Source organism: Schistocerca nitens, chromosome 5 (assembly GCF_023898315.1).
Source record: "Schistocerca nitens isolate TAMUIC-IGC-003100 chromosome 5, iqSchNite1.1, whole genome shotgun sequence".
Classification (NCBI taxonomy): domain Eukaryota; kingdom Metazoa; phylum Arthropoda; class Insecta; order Orthoptera; family Acrididae; genus Schistocerca; species Schistocerca nitens.
The window spans coordinates 322,962,653-322,983,932 of NC_064618.1; the positions used below are offsets into that span (position 1 = coordinate 322,962,653).

The 21,280-nt window shown below is 43.9% G+C and overlaps 1 protein-coding gene across 3 annotated transcripts in view; it reads right to left on the reverse strand.

The window, feature by feature from the left end:
• The window catches only part of LOC126259349 (myosin-IIIb-like), a 610,509-nt gene that overhangs the window by 256,545 nt on the left and 332,684 nt on the right, over positions 1-21,280 (reverse strand). The window lies entirely within an intron of this gene.

A 21,280-nucleotide genomic window follows, 5' to 3' on the forward strand; every position in this document is an offset into this window, starting at 1 on the left:
TTATTCCACTTATAGAATACATAAATGATCCAACGCACAGCGGAGCAGAAATCTGTTTGCTGATTACGGTATGGGGTACAGGAAGGTGAAGGAGTAAAAGTAAGGGGATACAAGATTACTTAGAACAAGTTTCTAGTTGGTATGATCAATGGCAGCTTACTATAAATGTAGCAGAATGTAAGTTAATGCAGATGAGCAGGAAAAAACAGTCCCGTAATGTTCGAATGAAGCATTAGTAGTGTGCTGGTTACACAGTAACGACGGTTAAATATCAAGGTGTAATGTGCCAAAGTGATATGAAATGGGACGAGCAGGCGAGTATTGCAGTATGTAAGGCGAATGGTCGACTTCTGTTTATTGGGAGAATTTTAGGGAAGTGTACTTTATCTATAAATGAGACCGCTTATAGAAAATTCTTGAGTAATGCTGGAGCGTTTTGAATCGTACCAGGTAGGATTAAAGGAAGAAATCTAAGCAGTTCAGAGGCGGGCTTCTATATTTGTTACCGGTAAGTTCAATCAAAACGTGAATATTACGGAGATACTTTGTGAACCCAAATGGGAATTCCTGGAGGGAATAAGATCGTCATTTCGCAGAACACAATTGAGGAAATTTAGAGACTTGGCACTTAAAGGGACTGGAGAACGATTATAGCAACGCCAACGTACATTTCGCATAAGGACCACGAAGATAAGTGAGGAACGCCGGAACAAAAACCGATAAATCCGCATTTGCTGTTAATATAGAAAGTAACAAATAGTGATCTCTAAATGGCTCCACAAGCTATAAAAAGAAGAAACACACCATAAAACACTTGATGTCGCGTTTTGCTGAAAATTATTTTGTGACAGCATGTATTATTACTCCCGTATCCCCCCCCCCCTACAACTCAAACACGCGAATACAGCAAAAGTGGATATACAGAGTTTTGTTCCGGCGCTCCTCAAGTGAAATTAGGGGTCGTATGGAGACGTACAGGGAGTCGTTTTCCCATCGCTCTTTTTGCGAGTGAAACAGGGAAGGAAGTGACTTGTAGTGGTGCACGGTACATTCCGCCAATCAACATACGGTGGCTTTCGGAGTTTATATGCAGAGGTATACATAGACCAGCTGGGGCAAGTCTTGCACAGTGCACATACACGTCAGCGTCTAATACAACACTCCACACGACAACAATTAAATTATTGTCTGTGCTGTGCTGTACGAGTCTCATGTCCTGTGTTTGTTGCTAGTTTCTACCTATAGGTGTTGTTTTAAAATGCTGTTTATCACTTTTCCCAATTTGTATAATAATCCGCTGTTTCAAAGCAACGGACGTTTTACGAATAAAGATTACTTGTATTTAAAGAAAGTTGTCTTTAAAAATTTAAAATTTTAGAACTGCCGCTTATGGCAAATTGATATGCCAGTTTTTTAACCGTTTATTAAAAAGAAATGAAATAAGCCTGTTATAACCGAGGCTAAACAAATACCGAAAAATACTGGTTATTCAGCATTAAAATACCGGTATCGGTTTTTCCCATCCTTAGCGACAACTCATTTGCAGCACGATGATGAGGACGTGGCAAGCGAAAGAGCGGGCAGTCCGCTGCAGCGTGGAGCGACTTGTTGCCGAGAAAGAGGACAATGCCACGTACGGAGAGACCGGACGGAAGGCGGTGGTTACACGGGGACTGGTATTCCCCTCTTACGCTGTCACTGTCCGGACGCCTCGCGACACACGGGCCGCTTCAGCCAAGGAGCGCGTGCCCGTGTCAACAAGGAAAGCAAACACCAAACGGATCACCGATTTTGCTCATCGCAGAACACTCAAAAGTAACGAATTTCACTTCAGTACGATGCACTTTTCAAACGTTTTCGAAAAATCGATGTTCAGAGCCTCTTGAATACCACACAGAGCGGCAGCCCAGACGTCTCCCCGTACCGCGTTCGGGTCCCGTCAGTTTTTCACAAATCATCCACCAAACATTTGCATCGCTGCAATGAAACATCAGACAGTCGACGAACTAAACACATCTTGGAATACACAATAAACATTAAGAACATGAAGTCGACCACTGAAGTTAGGAAAGCGCTGAAGGATGTTAGCATCAGAGATTCAGATATACAACACAGACAAACATTCAATCAGCTGAAAGCCAGCCGCCGGCCGGGGTGGCCGAGCGGTTCTACGCGCTACAGTCTGGGACCGCGAGACCGCTACGGTCGCAGGTTCGAATGGTTCAAATGGCTCTGAGCACTATGGGACTAAACATCTATGGTCATCAGTCCCCTAGAACTTAGAATTACTTAAACCTAACTAACCTAAGGACATCACACACATCCATGCCCGAGGCAGGATTCGAACCTGCGACCGTAGCAGTCGCGCGGATCCGGACTGAGCGCCTAGAACCGCTAGACCACCGCGGCCGGCGGTCGGACAATCGCGGCAGACTTGCGACTTCAGGTAACCCCACAACCAATAATCACACGGACTGGGGTCTGGGGACCTGCGAGGCCAAGCCCGACGGAAGTGACGGCTCAGTACGCGAGCCTCACCAAAAGATGAGCGCAAGAGATCTCTCACACGTGTAGCAATATGGGGCGGAGAGCCATCCTGCATGAAAGTCGTACCTCGCAACAGGTGGTGATCAGCCAGGCTGTGGACGATGCATTCTCTAATATATCAAAGTACCTCGCACCCGTCGCACTGACAGTTTGAAAAGCAGCAGCCTGCATTTTTGCCATCTGTTGATCGGGTTTTGTTCGTGCATTTTAAAATGTTAGCGGACTTATGTGTCACCCCGTGATCCGTCCCGTTCTACGGTGCAGAGGAGTGACGTCACTTCAGTTCTGAATACCGTTGAGGTGATTTCCTCCTCCTTTCCCGTCTCGGTTTATTTAACAGGCTCCATCACCTCTCTGTACAATCTGTCGTAGCAACTACTCCTACACTAAAGGACTCTTAAGTTTCTCAATGATTTTATTTGAGAAAATTCGAGTCCTGGTACTCACGAGACACACCAAACCTAAAAGAAGCAAGGAACTTAAGTATCAACCGGCACATTCAGTATTCCTTGGCTGAATAAAAAATAAATAAAAAACACGCGGAGTTTCTTTTGCCTGAATAATAAATACGTGTAATTCAGTCTATTATCAAAACTAAGAGTGTTAATTTATTTTCAGTCAAAAAATTTAGATAGGTGTTCAGCTTTACATGAGGAGCGGGGTAGGGATGGGAAAGTGCCTGCTGTATGATCTCTTTCAGTAAGCTGCACTACTTACAGTGAGTACATGAATAACTTCAGCAAAAATTCTTCAAAAAACCGCTGCCAAAATCAAATTCGCAAGCTCTCGCTACAGCCTCGACTTGCAGCATAAAATGTAATCCTGAGCCAAGACGGCCACATTTCTATAGACAAACAATAAATCGCGGTATCCATATCCAGGGCGTTAAAACACCCTACAAGAGAGCAATATTCATTACGTAGTAGGAGTCAAAGCAGTACCAGTGAAAAGAAAGCATTGATCAAAATTAAACGTCATTACGTAGTGTCTGCGATCCTTATTTGTACATAAATGTCCAATTTCAGTCTTCAGATCGCTATTACTTATTTTTAAATAACCGGTGTCGGACCAGCTTCCCATCTTCGTATCTATCAAACAAAATTAAATGACAACTGATTCAAAACTTATATCTACAAAGCGTCAAATTTTAAAGAATCTGTTCAGTTCAGAAACATACTACATGGTACAGTTACGAAGTAGCCTGTCGATACAGAACTGCCAGTTCACTGTCCTAACTAAAAATATACTAGCTTAAGACTTTATAATACCACTTTCAACAAACCGAATTGGTGGGACGCTTGTAGCGCTGAAAATGCCGCTTCTCTGCAGAAACTTAATTGACATACACAAAACGTTCCTCAGTACAACATATAAATAATGACCATACATATAATTTAAGTAATTAATTTTAAAACTTTAAAACCATGTTTAGGAAACACCATGAAAAATCTTTTTAGAATTATTTATTTTCTGTATGTCAAACGATTTTCTTCAGAGAGATGGCATTTTCAGTGTTACAAGCGTTCCACCAATTCGGTTTCCTGAAAATTGTAATACAAAGTCTTAACAAGCTAGCGTAATTTTACGTACGAAGTGAACACGCAGTTCTGTATCGACAGGTTACTTTGTAGCTGTACAAATCGTATGTTTTTAAACTGTAAATGATTTCGTAACATTTCAATATTTGTAGACATATGTTTTGAATCCATTTTCATTTAATTTTGTTCAGTAGATCTGTGATGAGTTGCTGGCCCGAAACCGGTTATTTAAAAATAAATGGAAGCGATCTGAAGATCGGACGTTTTCGGAAAACACGGCATCTTGGGCTCTCACCCACACAAAGATGACATCACTATCGGCCATTCTCGGTATTCTTTTATTAATAAGGGTGAGCTGATGTTTCGACAAATCGAGTGGCAGGCACCAGCCGCCAAGTCAATCTACATTGTTAAACGGCTATCCTGGAGCACGCTGCACGATCCCACTTGCAGGTTGCCTTTCAAATGGCGCCCAGAGAGGAAAAAAAATTCATTTTGAAACTTTAGAAAAATGTTGACCTAGTTTAGAAAACAGAAATGCTATCATAATCTACTCATTAAGGGCGATAAATACAGTAAGACAACATTACAGTTAGAAACTGTGTAAATCTCTCGCGGCGGTGTAGCTCGCAGCGCGCAAGTGCCCTAACTTCATTCACCCAGGATTTGAAAATCAAAGCACTTAGTGACTCAACAAACTTTACACATAATTTCAAACTTTAAGGAAACTTTTTCCCGCTGACTCACGCAAGGTTATAATGAAAGGGAAAAAGTTTATCGCTTACTACATTTTCGCTATTTCATGCAGTAAAACTGTCGCATTAGGCATGATATTTTAATTTATTACTTCTTTACTGCAAACTGTTCAAAATGGTTCAAATGGCTCTGAGCACTATGCGACTTAACTTCTGAGGTCATCAGTCGCCTAGAACTTAGGTTAGTTAGGTTTAATTAGTTCTAAGGACATCACACACATTCATGCCCGAGGCAGGATTCGAACCTGCGATTGTAGCGGTCGCTCGGTTCCAGACTGTAGCGCCTAGAACCGCACGGCCACTCTGGCCGGCACTGCAAACTGTATCAGCATTATTTTTGCGAACAGTATGCGCATATACTACTGAATGCATGTTCAAATTATATCATTGTATGATACACAGTTAAATAGATATGACGTGAGAGTCATTGAGATAGTCAAAAAAAACTAGCTTTTTCTTAAAGCGGGGCGCAGATTACTCAGACTATAGTCATCCATTGTTTGATAATGAGAGCACTTAGCGGCTTCCTACACTCCTGGAAATTGAAATAAGAACACCGTGAATTCATTGTCCCAGGAAGGGGAAACTTTATTGACACATTCCTGGGGTCAGACACATCACATGATCACACTGACAGAACCACAGGCACATAGACACAGGCAACAGAGCATGCACAATGTCGGCACTAGTACAGTGTATATCCACCTTTCGCAGCAATGCAGGCTGCTATTCTCCCATGGAGACGATCGTAGAGATGCTGGATGTAGTCCAGTGGAACGGCTTGCCATGCCATTTCCACCTGGCGCCTCAGTTGGACCAGCGTTCGTGCTGGACGTGCAGACCGCGTGAGACGACGCTTCATCCAGTCCCAAACATGCTCAATGGGGGACAGATCCGGAGATCTTGCTGGTCAGGGTAGTTGACTTACACCTTCTAGAGCACGTTGGGTGGCACGGGATACATGCGGACGTGCATTGTCCTGTTGGAACAGCAAGTTCCCTTGCCGGTCTAGGAATGGTAGAACGATGGGTTCGATGACGGTTTGGATGTACCGTGCACTATTCAGTGTCCCCTCGACGATCACCAGTGGTGTACGGCCAGTGTAGGAGATCGCTCCCCACACCATGATGCCGGGTGTTGGCCCTGTGTGCCTCGGTCGTATGCAGTCCTGATTGTGGCGCTCACCTGCACGGCGCCAAACACGCATACGACCATCATTGGCACCAAGGCAGAAGCGACTCTCATCGCTGAAGACGACACGTCTCCATTCGTCCCTCCATTCACGCCTGTCGCGACACCACTGGAGGCGGGCTGCACGATGTTGGGGCGTGAGCGGAAGACGGCCTAACGGTGTGCGGGACTGTAGCCCAGCTTCATGGAGACGGTTGCGAATGGTCCTCGCCGATACCCCAGGAGCAACAGTGTCCCTAATTTGCTGGGAAGTGGCGGTGCGGTCCCCTACGGCACTGCGTAGGATCCTACGGTCTTGGCGTGCATCCGTGCGTCGCTGCGGTCCGGTCCCAGGTCGACGGGCACGTGCACCTTCCGCCGACCACTGGCGACAACATCGATGTACTGTGGAGACCTCACGCCCCACGTGTTGAGCAATTCGGCGGTACGTCCACCCGGCCTCCCGCATGCCCACTATACGCCCACGCTCAAAGTCCGTCAACTGCACATACGGTTCACGTCCACGCTGTCGCGGCATGCTACCAGTGTTAAAGACTGCGATGGAGCTCCGTATGCCACGGCAAACTGGCTGACACTGACGGCGGCGGTGCACAAATGCTGCGCAGCTAGCGCCATTCGACGGCCAACACCGCGGTTCCTGGTGTGTCCGCTGTGCCGTGCGTGTGATCATTGCTTGTACAGCCCTCTCGCAGTGTCCGGAGCAAGTATGGTGGGTCTGACACACCGGTGTCAATGTGTTCTTTTTTCCATTTCCAGGAGTGTACAAACTTCAAACATGACTTCAAAGCATTTCTAAATTTTTCTGGCTTAACGTGTTTAACGTCAAATATTTAATACATTAACTCACTTGAAATCAGATGTCTGAATCTGTTTCATAAGTGGAAGTTCAATTTGTTAAAGAATCAGGGTGCGGGGTTGGCTGACAGCAGCTATTTCCGTTTCACCACGTGCTCCCTTTGTGCCGTTTACAGGTACAGCCAGAGCCTTGTCAACTGAGTCCACGTGTAATTGCAGCACGAGAAGGTGGAGCCAGCCTATTTTTCGCAGTTTCTTTCGCCGGATCGAAATTTTGATTCCTGTTCTCTGTTTTTAACGCACTGACCTTTGGCATCAATGCGTCATCAACGTGAAACATAAAGTCTGGGAGGAAAGTGATGGTGTTAGTGAGATATTAGAGAAGAGGGGACTACAGACATGTGTCGGAGCTTTGGTTGTGAAGGACCAAAGGCGGATTTCCTGCGGCTCTGGTCGACCCCACTGGTAGCCTTACTGCACCTCGTAGGAAGGTGGTTGTTATGACTAGCGCAATCTTGTTTTGCATCCGCTGCCAATTTCCCGTTTACGAGCGGTGGCGGTAATGTGTGGACGTTACGCACTGCCTCCAGCGACCTCCACCGGGAGAATAGTGTGTAGCCCTGTAGCGCTGGGGCAGTGCTAGCCTCCCAGCGCAGAGATGATGACGTGGAACTCGGGAAATCGAGAAATAACAGTACTCGGGGTGTAAAATAGCGTACGGAGAGGTGTTTTAGGGGCGGGGATAGGCGAAGCAGGAACTGTATTCTTTGCGTCTCTGCGTATCATATCATCGTTTCATATCAGTTTTGCCGAGTTCCACTATATCTGAGAAAGGTAAGCAAGGAACCAGTGCTTGCCTATAGTGATGAAATGATCGTATGGGGGTTTTGGGCGGGAGACCCCATCTGGGCTGCCTAGGGCAAATCTATTTATTTGACGTATAGCGTCCCCAGTGCTATATCACGAAAAGACTTAAAAACAGTATTTATAAAGAAGAGACATTAAAAATTGAATAATATATTTTTATCATGTAGCCGTAAAACAATTTCTCTGTCGAGAAATGCAAATAAATGCAAGGCAAAGAAATAATTTATGACAAAATGATCTAAAGAGACGACAAGATACGCTCTTTTGTTAATTTTTTTAGTCGACTTCACTTCCTATCTTGTCTTATTGTGTGTAGACGGACATCTTGCGAGTGCTGGCAAATGTAAGCATATTTGTATGAGTTAAGCAGATTATATATGTACTTATTTAACATTATTGTGCACTTTTAATTTGTAAGAGGTGATCCCGATTTCATGTCCGCCTTCCTTGAATTAACCTGCATTCAAGTAATTTACAGTTCAACAATCGCAGCGGCCGATGCAGCTAACGACGCCATTACGTGGCGATATTAACTTATGAAAAAGTAGCGGAAGCGGAAAACTCGCCCGCTATTAACATAATATTAATTTTTCTCCACAGCCGCACGAAGTTGCAGAAATACGTAGCTTTAAGATTCTTATTTTCAGTACCATAGCCGACAGCCAGAGCCAGGACTCCGACTACAATACAATGGTTAAAGGAGGTAAGAAAAATACTCTCGCGCGTGTGTTGGCCGCAATTGTAATTAATAACTAAAGATCTTTTGCTTTAAAGTGAACTGACTAGCCGAGGAAATTAATATGAAAGGTTTATTCCAATGTTCAACTTGTATGCGCATGTTTTAAGATTCAGCGAGTCTAATATTCATTAACGTAACAAATAATTTGAGATTAATATTGTTAAAAAGGAGAATTTCAGGAAAGCATTTAACCGTAAATAAAAAGTAAATGAAGTATCATTTTTAATTAAGGCCCACCACGTAGGTCGGCAACAATCAAAAAATCAAAATAACAATAATAATATATTAAATTACGACGGACGACGGTCGCGAGAGACGCCACTTCGGCGTCTTGCGCGTCGATGTTGATGAAATGACACCCAGCCCCCGGGCAGATAAAATCTCCGACAAGCCGGAATCAAACCCGCGTCCTCCGTATGGCAGTCAGCCAAGCTATCCACTTATTATCAGACATGGAGGCGGACTCTACAACAGTGTAAAGGATTGACTTACTGTGAGCATTTCACCATGTCGTTACCGATGTAGACGAGCGAGTCTTCTATTTGCAGAATATCCATGGATAAAAGAACTGTAAAAAGAATCATCGTATAGTATATGATATCCGCCAAGTAACTATCTATGTAATCATAAAAAAAGAGTAAAATCGTACCTAAATGCATATGCCACAAGCGATTCCCGTTGCATTGTCAACTATGCTAAAGGCTGAATTGTCATACGATTTCTCCGCCGATGCCTATTTAAACATCGTTGGCGACTTTTTTTTTTTTTTTTTTCGTTCAGCAGTTCAGTCTTCAGCTTTGTTGCCAATCCAACGGAAACCGCTTGCGGCACTTGCCTTTAGGTACGATTTTATTCTTTTATCGTTATGTAGAAAGTAAAGAAGGGATAGCTCAAGTTGAAAGGAGCTTACAAAAGGGCTATACAAGGGAAACCAAGGCAGTATTATACAAAGGGGTGAGGAACGAATGGAGATGGGAGATACGAAACTGCGAGAAGAATTTGAGAGAACACTGAAAGACCTAAGTCCACACAAGGCCCCCGGCGTAGACGACATTCCAAAGAACTACTGATATCCTTGGATGAGCCAGGCATCTGGTGTGCAAGATGCGGGAGACAAGCGAAATACAATCAGGTTTCGTAAAGAAATGTAGTAATTCCACTATCAAAGAAAGGAGGCGCTGACAGGCGTATATCCGAACTATCAGTTTAATAGGTCATGGTTACAAAATACTAACATGAATTCTTTTCAGAAGAATGGACAAACTGATAACGAGTGGTCATTTCCGACCTCGGGGAGGATTGGTTAGGATTCCGAAGAAATTTAGGAACACGTGACGCAACACTGACCCTACGACTTCTTAGAATAGGTTAAGGAAAGGCAAAGCTACGTTTATACCATTTGTAGACATACAGAAAGCTTTTGACTATGCTGACTAGAATACACTCTCTGAAATTCTAAATGTAGGAGGGGTAAAATACAAGGTGAGAAAGAGTATATTTATCTCTTACAGAAAGCAGACGGCAATTGTAAGATTCGAGGAGTATGAAAGGGAAGCAGTGGTTGGGAACGTAGGCAGACTCGGTTGTAGCCTAACAGGAAACCAAAGAAAAAACTGAAGTATGAACTAGAGTTCAGGGGGAAGAAATAAAAACTTCGAGGTTTGCCGATGACATTGTATTTCTGTCGGAGACAACAAAGGACTTGGAAGGCAATTGAACGGAATGGACAGTGTCTTCAAATGATATAAGATGAACATCAACAAAATGAGAACAAGGTTAATGGAACGTAGCGAATTAAATCAAGTGATGCTAGATTGGAAAATGAGACAAATTAGTAGATCAGCTTTGCTATTTGGGCAGCAAAATAACTGATGATGCCCGAAGTAGAGAGGATACATAATGTAGACTGGTAATGACCAGAAAAGCGTTTCTGAAAAAGAGAAATTTGTTAACATCGAATACAGATTTAAGTGCTAGGAAGTCTTTTCTTAGCGATGAACAATTCAAACAAGAAGAGAACAGAAGCTTTTGAAATGTGATACAACAGAATAACACTGGAGATTAGTTGGGTAGGCCGCGTAACTAATGAGGAGGTACTGAGTATAATTGGGGAGAAGAGAAATTTGTGGCATAACTTGACTAAAAGAAGGGATCTTTTAAGAGGACACATTCGGAGACATTAAGGGATCACCAATTTAGTATCTGAGTTAAGTGTGTAGGTAGAATTGGTAGAGTGAGGTCAAGAGATGAATACAGTAAGCAGGTTCAAAAGGATGTAGGTTGTAATACCTATTCGGAGATAAATAGGCTTGCACAGGGTAGTGTGTCGTGGACAGCTCCATCAAACCAGTTTTCGGACTGAAGTCCACAACAACGGATAATTACTTGGCAGATTTTATATATTATACCATGATCCTTTGCAGTCTATTCTGTATTGACTGTCTGAAGATGATCACAGGCCGATCGAAACCACTATGGCATTGTGGAATGTTCATGTGATTGTGTAGAAAAAAGTATAAAAATAGAAGAACATACGTCAGTTACTTTTATTCTCAAAGGCTGCATGTCATTTCGTCATAGCCTAGCGTGGAGCTCCATCGAGCAACTGTTCAGGACGACGACGACGACATTCCGCTCTGGTGATCGTTATGCATTATTGAATGCTCCCTTGTAATTTTTGATTGGACATATTAAGCTGGAAAGAATATATATATTTTTTAAACTGTCATTTTTGAAACACAAGGTCCCTTTGAATTACAATTTACATACCTGAATAAATCTTTTAATGCTATCACCGGTAGACTACTAACTTCAGAGATGATGAGATCAAGTAGCTGTTTTGGCGCTTTGAAGAGGTGCTGCCGCCTATTACATGAGTTTCCTTTAGTAAAAGGTGAAAAGGGGGTAGACAATATGTATTGAAAAAGAACTACCTTCCGATTTTCGATCGAATTAAGTTCAAAATATCAAAATTTTTTCCTTTTTCTCTTTTCTTTTTTAAACTCACTGAAAAATAAAATCCCTCTGTAGATTCGGTGCAGTGTATTTTTTCATAACTGCATAAAATTTTGTGTGTCTACACACGTCTCGATTTTTTTCCTTTTATTGTATAAAGCATGAAGACATACCCTGCCACCGTTGACCTTACTGTGATTGTCATTATTGAACGAAATCCGCGTCCAGACTTGTGACATTGTACTTTTTTTTACATAAGACATACAGTATTGGTGCATGACCCACAAATGAGAATGAAAACTGTCTCCCGTTACAATGTGTTGCGTCGCTCATTTGGTGCGCAACGGTGTGGGTGGGGTGGACGGGGAAGTAACAGCATTACATGAGATGCAAGGCTGATCCGACAAGGTGGCAGAAGGTGACAACTGTCTTTGGGTTTACTGCCATCCTGTGCACGGGTTAGTCAATGATACACGCATATCGCCGGATTGTTTGGTATTATGGCTTCGCAGGCAGTAGCAAACGACCTACACTACAAGAAATGGCGCCTCAGAGTTGCGACAGAAGTTGGTCATGAAGATATAGTGCGGTTGGCGCACGTCATAGTTCATAACTAAAAATCGCCTCAATACCAGGCCAGAGAAACGATCCAGCAGCAAGAGCATCACTTGTGCTTTTACGGTACCTACAGTTGTACGCAAGAGAGCTGTGTTCGTTTGCGCAGAATGTTACAAGATAACAGCATGCGGGGGAAGTCCATTTTAGATTTGTTCTGAACAGCAGACTAGATACGACCAGTACGTGAATGATATGCGACGTCGTGTTTACTGTGCACGTCAGGAAACCATCCGGAAGAACTGCGAGCAAGGCGGTTCAAGATGGAGCCAGTGCTGTAACGGTCTGGGAATACATTAGTTACAGAAATGGATTAATCAACGTATTTTACGTACGGAGTCACAGCCGCAGTAAATTTCTTGAAATCGTCTTTTCCAGCTAATGCTATTCTCTTATTTTGACAAAAACACCATTTCATCAATTATTATTTATATTACTTTGTAACCAGTTAGTTAATTTCGACCCTTGACTCTGTAAAGCTGAAAACCCGAACTGGCAGACACCTGTTGACAGACGGTAACTTCCCCGTGAAAACCAACTTGCAGAAGTTCAGGAACCATACTGAGGAATATGGGAATATACTACAGCCCCCTGCATATCGCTACAGTAGTGATAGCAAAGACAAAAGTAGTTTAATTACAGTGCCAACGGACACATTACGCAATCACTTTTCCCACGAGGCATACGTGAGCGGAATGGGGAAAAAACCCTAAAACCTGGTATATTGCGAAGTATCCTCTGCCATGCACTTGAAACTAGTTTGTAGAGAGTATGTGTTGATACAGATTGTCATGACTAGTTTCAAGAAAAAAGTGAGCTACAGTAAATCTATATGTATATATCTAGAAACACACAAGGTAACATCATGTGAAATAAATTCTCGGTGTAACTAAAATTATCGTTACAAGGAAACCTTGAAAGGATGGTTATTTGGAGCAAAAAATCGAAGGAAACCTAATATTGTGTTCTTAATACCTAATGATTTTTTCCGCCGTAGCATTACGAACAGCAAACTTCAGCAACAGATACGTAAAACTTAGATGAGTACTTTTAAAGAGACTAGCGGCTCGATCAGCCGATGTTTTTACACAAGTTCGATGATAGTTTTTCTGCGAGGTCAAAGACATTCGGGTATTCGATCACAACGTAGAAGCCAACTAAACTTACGTTGATGTTATCTTTGCGTACGTGGTCGTGGACCGGTGACCTATACCTAAACTGAATATTAAACAGCAACTGTCAGTGTGCTGGTAAGCGATATTCTTACTTCCTACCGCGACTAACTACAACATGGCGGACACGAATTGTCACCAAAACGCAAACGAAAATAACTCTTGAGCCTATTACATAGGCGTTCGATATTTTTCACCAAAAAACGTGAACAGTGCGGTTGTATGAAACCAAAACTCGTGTGAAATAGACGTCGATTCTGCTGGTCATTCTCTGACCATTCATACTGCCCTTATTTGTTTACCCCCAATACCTTCTGTTAGTTCTATACGGTAGGGATCCTACACAGTTGCGCAATGTTCTAGGATGGGACGCACGAGGATTTTGTATGCAATCCCATTTGTAGACTGATTGCGTTTTCATAGTAACGTATCAATGAACCTGTCTTATTTACCTAGGACTGGCCCTACATGACCATTTCATTTTCTACCCCTTTAAGTGTTATCATCCAGATATTTGTATCAGTTGACTAAGTCCAAATGTGATTCATCGGTATTTTAGTCATGCGATAACTTTTTCGTTTTGTGAAGCGCGTAATTTTACATGTCTGGACAAATAAAACCAAGAAGCCAATCTTCGCAATAATGTGAAAAGTATCTAGATCTGATTGCAAATTTCTGCAGATTTTTCAGACAATAATTCATTAGACGTAAATGTATCTTCTACAAAAGGTTTAATTTTACACAAAGCACAAGGGTCTCAAAACAATTCCTCGGGGAACGCTTGAAGTTACTTCTCCTTAGTCTTCCTACCGATAAACCCCAATCCAGTCACAAATTTCCTTCATTCACTTTCTGATCGTACTTTAATTAGTAAATGATGTTTTGGTTCTGTTCGGAAGTCACGAAATACCGCATCTACGTGACTGTCTTAATCCGTGGCTTTCAGGACATCATGCGAGAAAAGCAAATTGAGCTACAAATGAACGATGTTTTCGGAATAATCGTTGGTATGGAGGATTATGTCATTCTGTTGGAGATATCTCTTTACGTTTGAGCTTAGAACAATCTAAGGTATTACAAAAAATGGGTGTCGATGATATTGCACTGTGGTTTTATGGATCACTTCTGCACTCTCCGTGTAGACGGCTATAACCTATGCTTTCTCTCAACTGTTGGATACACCTTTGTTCAAAGAATCTACGGCAAATTACGGTTAAAATTGAAGTTAACTAGCTTCATATTCTGGGTAGACTCAGACAGTTAACCTGTCCGATTCTGAAGCCTTCATTAATTTTTTTGCTTTTCTTTAAGAAAGAAATCAGAAAAACGCCGATGGTACTATTACCGCATCTACGCTGTCCAGTCGCATTACTTTGACCACCTGCCAGAAGCCTGAAAAACGACTTTTGCAGCGCAGTTCCTGCAGCAAGAGTGTTATTGTTACTCTGGAAGGTGTCAAAAATGTTCAAATGGCTCTGAGCACTGTGGGACTTAACATCTGAGGTCATCAGTCCCCTAGAACTTAGAACTACTTTAACCTAACTAACCTAAGGACATCACACACATCCATGCCCGAGGCAGGATTCGAACCTGCGACCGTAGCGGTCGCGCGGTTCCAGACTGAAGCGCCTAGAACCGCACGGCCACACCGGCCGGCTGGAAGGTGTCAACAGGAATGTGGAGCAATTCAGATTCCAGTGCCGTGTCCAGCTGCGCAAAGTGTCGCGGTTGAGGATCCATGGTGCGGACAACCTGATAGAGGTGGTCTCTCAGATTCTCCGGGGAGTTTGATGGACAGGGGAGTAGGGTACACTCATCCTGGCGCTCTTCGAATCACGGACGTACATTGCGAGCTATGTGACGCGTTGCAATGTCATACTGGTAAATACCTTCGTACGGAGTAGAAAGGAACGGCATGTGGGGGTTGACACGGTCCCCAAGGATAAAAGCGTATTTATGTAGATCCATTGTGCCTTCGAGAGTGACAAGGTCACCTAGGGAAATGATACGAAATTCTTCCCATACCATAACGGTCCCGCAGCCGACCTACCGACGATTGTTGCGGGGTGTTTCCTTTCAGACATTTCAGGTCGATGAAGCATAAAATGTGATTCATCTGAAAAGGCCACCTGTCGCCACTCAGTGGACGTTCAGTTGCGCCGATGAACGGCAGTCAGCTTGAGTGCACGAACTAGGCGCCTGATGCGTGGCCCAGACGCAGCAACGTCCGCTGAACGGTCGTTATGAAGACACTACTGGTAGCCCCTTCTGGTGCCCATACAACCTTTTCAATTTTAGAATATCAATTATGACGATACGAACGTAACGACAACACCCAGTCCCCAAGCAGAGAAAATCTCCTACACGGCCGGGAATCGCACCCGGGCTCCTTCGGTGAAAAATCCGCCGCGATGACGTGGGCGGTCAGTTCCTCAACAGATGCACGTTATCGGCCGTACAAAACTCGCCCGCCGTCCTGCAGTCATGTCATCTATGGCCTATGGTGCACCACAGCTGCCTCAACGTCAGTTTTGGATAGCGCCTTTTTGTCAAGCACGGTATAATTTAACCAGTTTACAAACTTAGCGCTTCGGAAATGCTTCCATCCTTAGCCCGAAAGTCAATGATCATGCCCTTCTGAACGTCAGATACATCGCTCCGTTTCCACTTTACGACAACGACTGTATTGTTTTCTGAGTCCCCCGGACACGCTTTACACAGGGTGTTAACGCTTAATTTCCATGTTAGAGCTCATTTTATTACTTATCTTCAAAACACATTAATCGTGGAATGAAAACACACAGCAACAGAACGTACCAGCGTGACTTCAAACACTTTGTTACAGGAAATGTTCAAAATGTCCTCCGTCAGCGAGGATACGTGCATCCACCCTCCGTCGCATGGAATCTTTGATGCGCTGATGCAGCCCTGGAGAATGGAGTATTGTATCACAGCCGTCCACAATACGAGCACGAAGAGTCTCTACATTTGGTACCGGGGTTGCGTAGACAAGAGTTTTCAAATGCCCCCATAAATGAAAGTCAAGAGGGTTGAGGTCAGGAGAGCGTGGAGGCCACGGAATTGGTCCGCCTCTACCAATCCATCGGTCACCGAATCTGTTGTTGAGAAGCGTACGAACACTTCGACTGAAATGTGCAGGAGCTCCATCGTGCATGTTGTGTCGTACTTGTAAAGGCACATGTTCCAGCAGCACAGGTAGAGTATCCCGTATGAAATCATGATAACGTGCTCCATTGAGCGTAGGTGGAAGAACATGGGGCCCAATCAAGACATCACCAACAATGCCTGCCCAAACGTTCACAGAAAATTTGTTGATGACATGATTGCACAATTGCGTGTGGATTCTCGTCAGCCCACACATGTTGATTGTGAAAATTTACAATTTGATCACGTCAGAATGAAGCCTCATCCGTAAAGAGAACATTTGCACTGAAATGAGGATTGACACATTGTTGGATGAACCATTCGCAGAAGTGTACCCTTGGAGGCCAAGCAGCTGCTGATAGTGCCTGCACATGGTACGGAAACAACTAGTTCTCCCGTAGCACTCTCCATACAGTGACGTGGTCAACGTTACCTTGTACAGCAGCAACTTCTCTGACGCTGACATTAGGGTTATCGTCAACTGCACGAAGAATTGCCTCGTCCATTGTAGGTGTCCTCGTCGTTCTAGGTCTTCCCCAGTCGCAAGTCATAGGCTGGAATGTTCCGTGCTCCCTAAGACGCCGATGAAATGCTTCGAACGTCTTCCTGTCGGGACACCTTCGTTCTGGAAATGTCTCGATACAAACGTACCGCGCCACGGCTATTGCCCCGTGCTAATCCATACATCAAATGGGCATCTGCCAACTCTGCATTTGTAAACATTGCACTGACTGCAAAACCACGTTCGTGATGAACACTAACCTGTTGATGCTACGTACTGATGTGCTTGATGCTACTACTGTAGAACAATGAGTCGCATGTCAACACAAGCACCGAAGTCAACATTACGTTCCTTCAATTGGGCCAACTGGCGGTGAATCGAGGAAGTACAGTACATACTGACGAAACTAAAATGAGCTCTAACCTGGAAATTAAGAGTTTCCGGACCCATGTCCACATAACATCTTTTCTTTATTGGTGTGTGAGGAATGTTTCCTGAAAGTTTGGCCGTACCTTTTTGTAACACCCTGTATACCCTCCATTGCTCATGCTGTCACCTGCCGTCTGTGACTAGTTATTATACGCTGACGTCGAACATAGGCGGTGTCATGTTAGTAAGACTATATCGTGTAAAATACACAGGCGATGTCTTACGAAGACGTGTCGTAACGGATGGCAGTTTTGTTAAGCAGAAAGGAAACGTTAAAGCTTCTTAGCGGAGGCACGTGAGGGCACAATGGAAGGAAACCGCAATCGGGAAGTGCGGCTTACATAATGTAGATCGATGAGGGAATCGGCTTATGACTGGAGTCTGACGGCACGTGGGCGTGGTCGCATGCCCCGCTCCGCGAGGAACGAGGTAAGGGCACGCCACTCCGTGCGAGACGGCGCTTAGAATACAGCTGCAGCACCCAGAGGGCTCAAATCTTACTTTGTAGCAACGTGCGGGGATGGGCAACAGAGGCACCGTGGCTACAGCTGTTTCAGGGTCTGCTGCAAGGCGCAGATACCGTTCAGGACACAGTCACAAGCTGTCTCTCCTGGGGAGCAGAGGTGTTTTACGCAACAAAAGTGTAAAAGTGTTCAAACTGTCAATCATTGGTACTACTACTTCCAAACCAGAAACTACGAAAGCAATGTTTGAATATAGACTACAAGGCAACAAAAAACAAATGGATAAAAGCCTCCATCATGCACTATAATCTACTATAATCACACTGGGCAAGAAATTACTCATCCCCAAGAGATAACGTTGGTGTGATGATTGGCATCTGGCTATTAATGTAGAAAAATGGTAGTTGTTGCAGGTGCGTAGGGAAAACAGTTGGGTGCAGCTTGACGGACTGACGTCCTTTAAATATCTAGGCGTAACGTTACACAGCGATACGAAATGGAACGACCACGCAATGGCAGTAGTAAGGAAGTCGAACGCTCAACTTCTTTTATTGGCAGAATTTTGGGAACGTGTAGCCCATCCACAAAGGAGATGGCGTATAGAACGCTACTGCGATCTTTTCTCGAGTACTGTTCGAGTGTTTTGGATCCCCACAAGGTCGGATTAAAGGACGACATGGAAACAATACAGAGTAGTGCTGCTACATGTGTCACCGGTAGGCTCGATCAGCGTGAGAGTACTGTGGAGATGCTTCGTGAACTCAGATGGGAATCCCTGGAGTAAATACGATGCTCTTTCCGCAAGGCACTATTGTGCAAATTTAGAGCATCGGCATTTGAGGCCAACTGCACAACGATTCTACTGCCGCCAACGAACATTCCGCGTAACGACCACGAAGATAAAATGCGAGACATTAGGGCTCTTACGGAGGCTCCTAGGCAATATTTTTCCCTCGCTCTACAGGAAGGGAAATGGCTAGTAGTGGCACAGGGTGCATTCCGGTGGTTTACGGAGTATATGTACTGACTCAGTTAGGCGAGGATGAGAGACCACACATTCCTTCAGGTATGCCATATCTAACTGAAGCAGCTTTTGATGATTAGGGCCCGTAGGACTACCAAATTGCGGGGACGTTTGTTGCTGAATTTCAGCTGGTGTTCCAGAAAGTCAATCTTTCCTGTGGGATCGGGTGATTTCGCGGTCCAGTCGACATGCGAAAGGATGTCTGTCTGTAAGTCAAATTAGCAACGCAGGCGTGCAAGCCCTGAGGGCACGGCTGTTGTCGCATTGGAGGACTCGAGTGACGACAGCAAACTCATCGCGAAGATGCAGAACAAAGAGCAACGCTCCGTCACCGAGAATTTTGAAATAAACGTCCTGGTTCAATTTTACGGTAACTGGAATGAGTGGGCCCAAGAGGTACGAGAAACACCTCCGAAACGTCACAGAAACATCCTCCACAAACTACGAATTGGGCCATCAGTGCATTCGATGCCTTGCATACTTTGAAAAGAGACAAAGTCACGTCTCGTTAGACCACACTACACGCCTCCAATCGGCTACTGTGCAGGTTCTGTGTTGTTTGGCCCACTGAAGTCCAGCTTTGTGTCTCACTGTGATCAATGGCCTCTTGTGAGGTACCCGACTCCAAATGTCAGTTGCACGCAGTTTTCAACGTCTGCTCGGAAACTGATTGCGATGGACCAGCATTCAGTAACGACAGCAATTCCTCTCGGGTTTGAAACCGATTGTTATTGACATAGCCTGACACACGACTGCGGTCCCACAGGAAAGTTCTTACGCCTTGTGGCTGAGAGTAGTACACCATTTATTGCAGACAAGTTGGACAATCCGCACTGATACACAAAGAAATCGGGCAACTTCATTCAAACTGCCTGCATTGGCACGTACAAACAAATGTTGAGCTAACTGTGTTGATTCCACAAAAGTGACTCACATACAGACCGTTTCACTGCCACTACGTGAGTCAGTGGTGTACGATCACATCAGCATTTGGTTCCCGCTCTGCACCCACTAAAGCAGTTGAAAGCGACCAGTGTGCTCTTGAAAGGGGATGACCACAACTTTGTGTGTTGAACTTACACAATCCAACTTTCTGTATATCACCTTATTGAAGTAATTCAGTGCAGTAACTTGTTTCATTGAGCTTATTTTCTGAAATGGATAGCTTTCTTATGGGTGACCAAGGAAAACGCTTCGGAAGATTCAGCCATTATCTAACTACACCAAGAGGCTACATCCCACTGAACGTGATCTCATCCCTTTGGAGTGACGTGTGACCGCAATGTTTGCGCTGGTATGCAGAGTGGAACCACTAGGGACCCTTCAAAATCATTCGAGGAAATCTGAACATATCCGAAGCGGAAAAGGGTGTTTATGCTTTTTCATGCCTCGCGCCCTCCTGTGGCGTGTTGAGTTGGGGGAAGGGGAGCTGCAACATTCATGGGGGGTGAATGAAATGTGAAAGGGTCCCTATAAAACTCAGTTTGTCGTCACACTGGTGCCACCTAAGCCTGCTGGTGACTTGCGAAATCAGAGGGGTGTCTAGAGAATTAAATGGATCCATCAGAATGAAAACACTAAACTACTACAGCAGAAATCTGGATTTTATTACATAATGTCTTTAAAGCATGTATAAAGGCTTTACAGAAGCAGATTCAAATATGGTAGACAATGCTACTGTAAAAGCACACTATATGAACTTTAAGTAAGAGGAACATTAAACACGACTGTAAACACAACAGTAAGTGAGCTACGTCATCATCACTAACCTCGATTTAAACAAACTGCGGTTGTCTGTTTCACGTAGCGGGCTGCGTCATTTGGTGCGAGTGTATATCAAAAAGTGATTTGAAGCAAGCATTTCTTTAACAAGCACTCAGTTAACAATATTGTGGCGAAAATCTATGACAAGCAGCAACAGAGTATAGACGAACAGAAAGAGCAAATAAAACACTTGTACTAATTTTGAACACTGAAATGTGAATTAATAAAGTAGAAATACGACGAATGTATTCTCCAAAACTGCCGTTTTACGCCAATGTTCCATTACTTCCAGTGGTGTACAATTATGCTCACGTAATCGTAAACACTATTACTATTGTTACCTCAAAATGTATAACAGCTAATTTTCCCCCGAAAAACGGGGCAAAGCTGTATGCAACTGTTATAACCCGGAGCCCGTAGCACGGAAGTCAAGAAATGCTCCAAAACTATGGGACGAGTTTGACGCTCATTTGCGTGATTTCCGTGCTTTCCGTGGACGCGACAGTGAATATTTGTGAACGGGAAACGAAAATTGATTCTAAACGTGACAGTCAGAAGTACTCGTAGATTATAGGTGCACCCATTTGAAAGATACAGTTTTGTAAAATCGGACGGTTCTTTAGAAAATAAAAACTGTAGTCCTCTTGTAATATCTCTTACACTTCCATCCTCAGTGACAGGAATAAATTGGTTATTTGTGTTATGATTATTATTTTAGGATAATTTATTTAGCCATCGTTGGAAAACTGGTCAGAGCA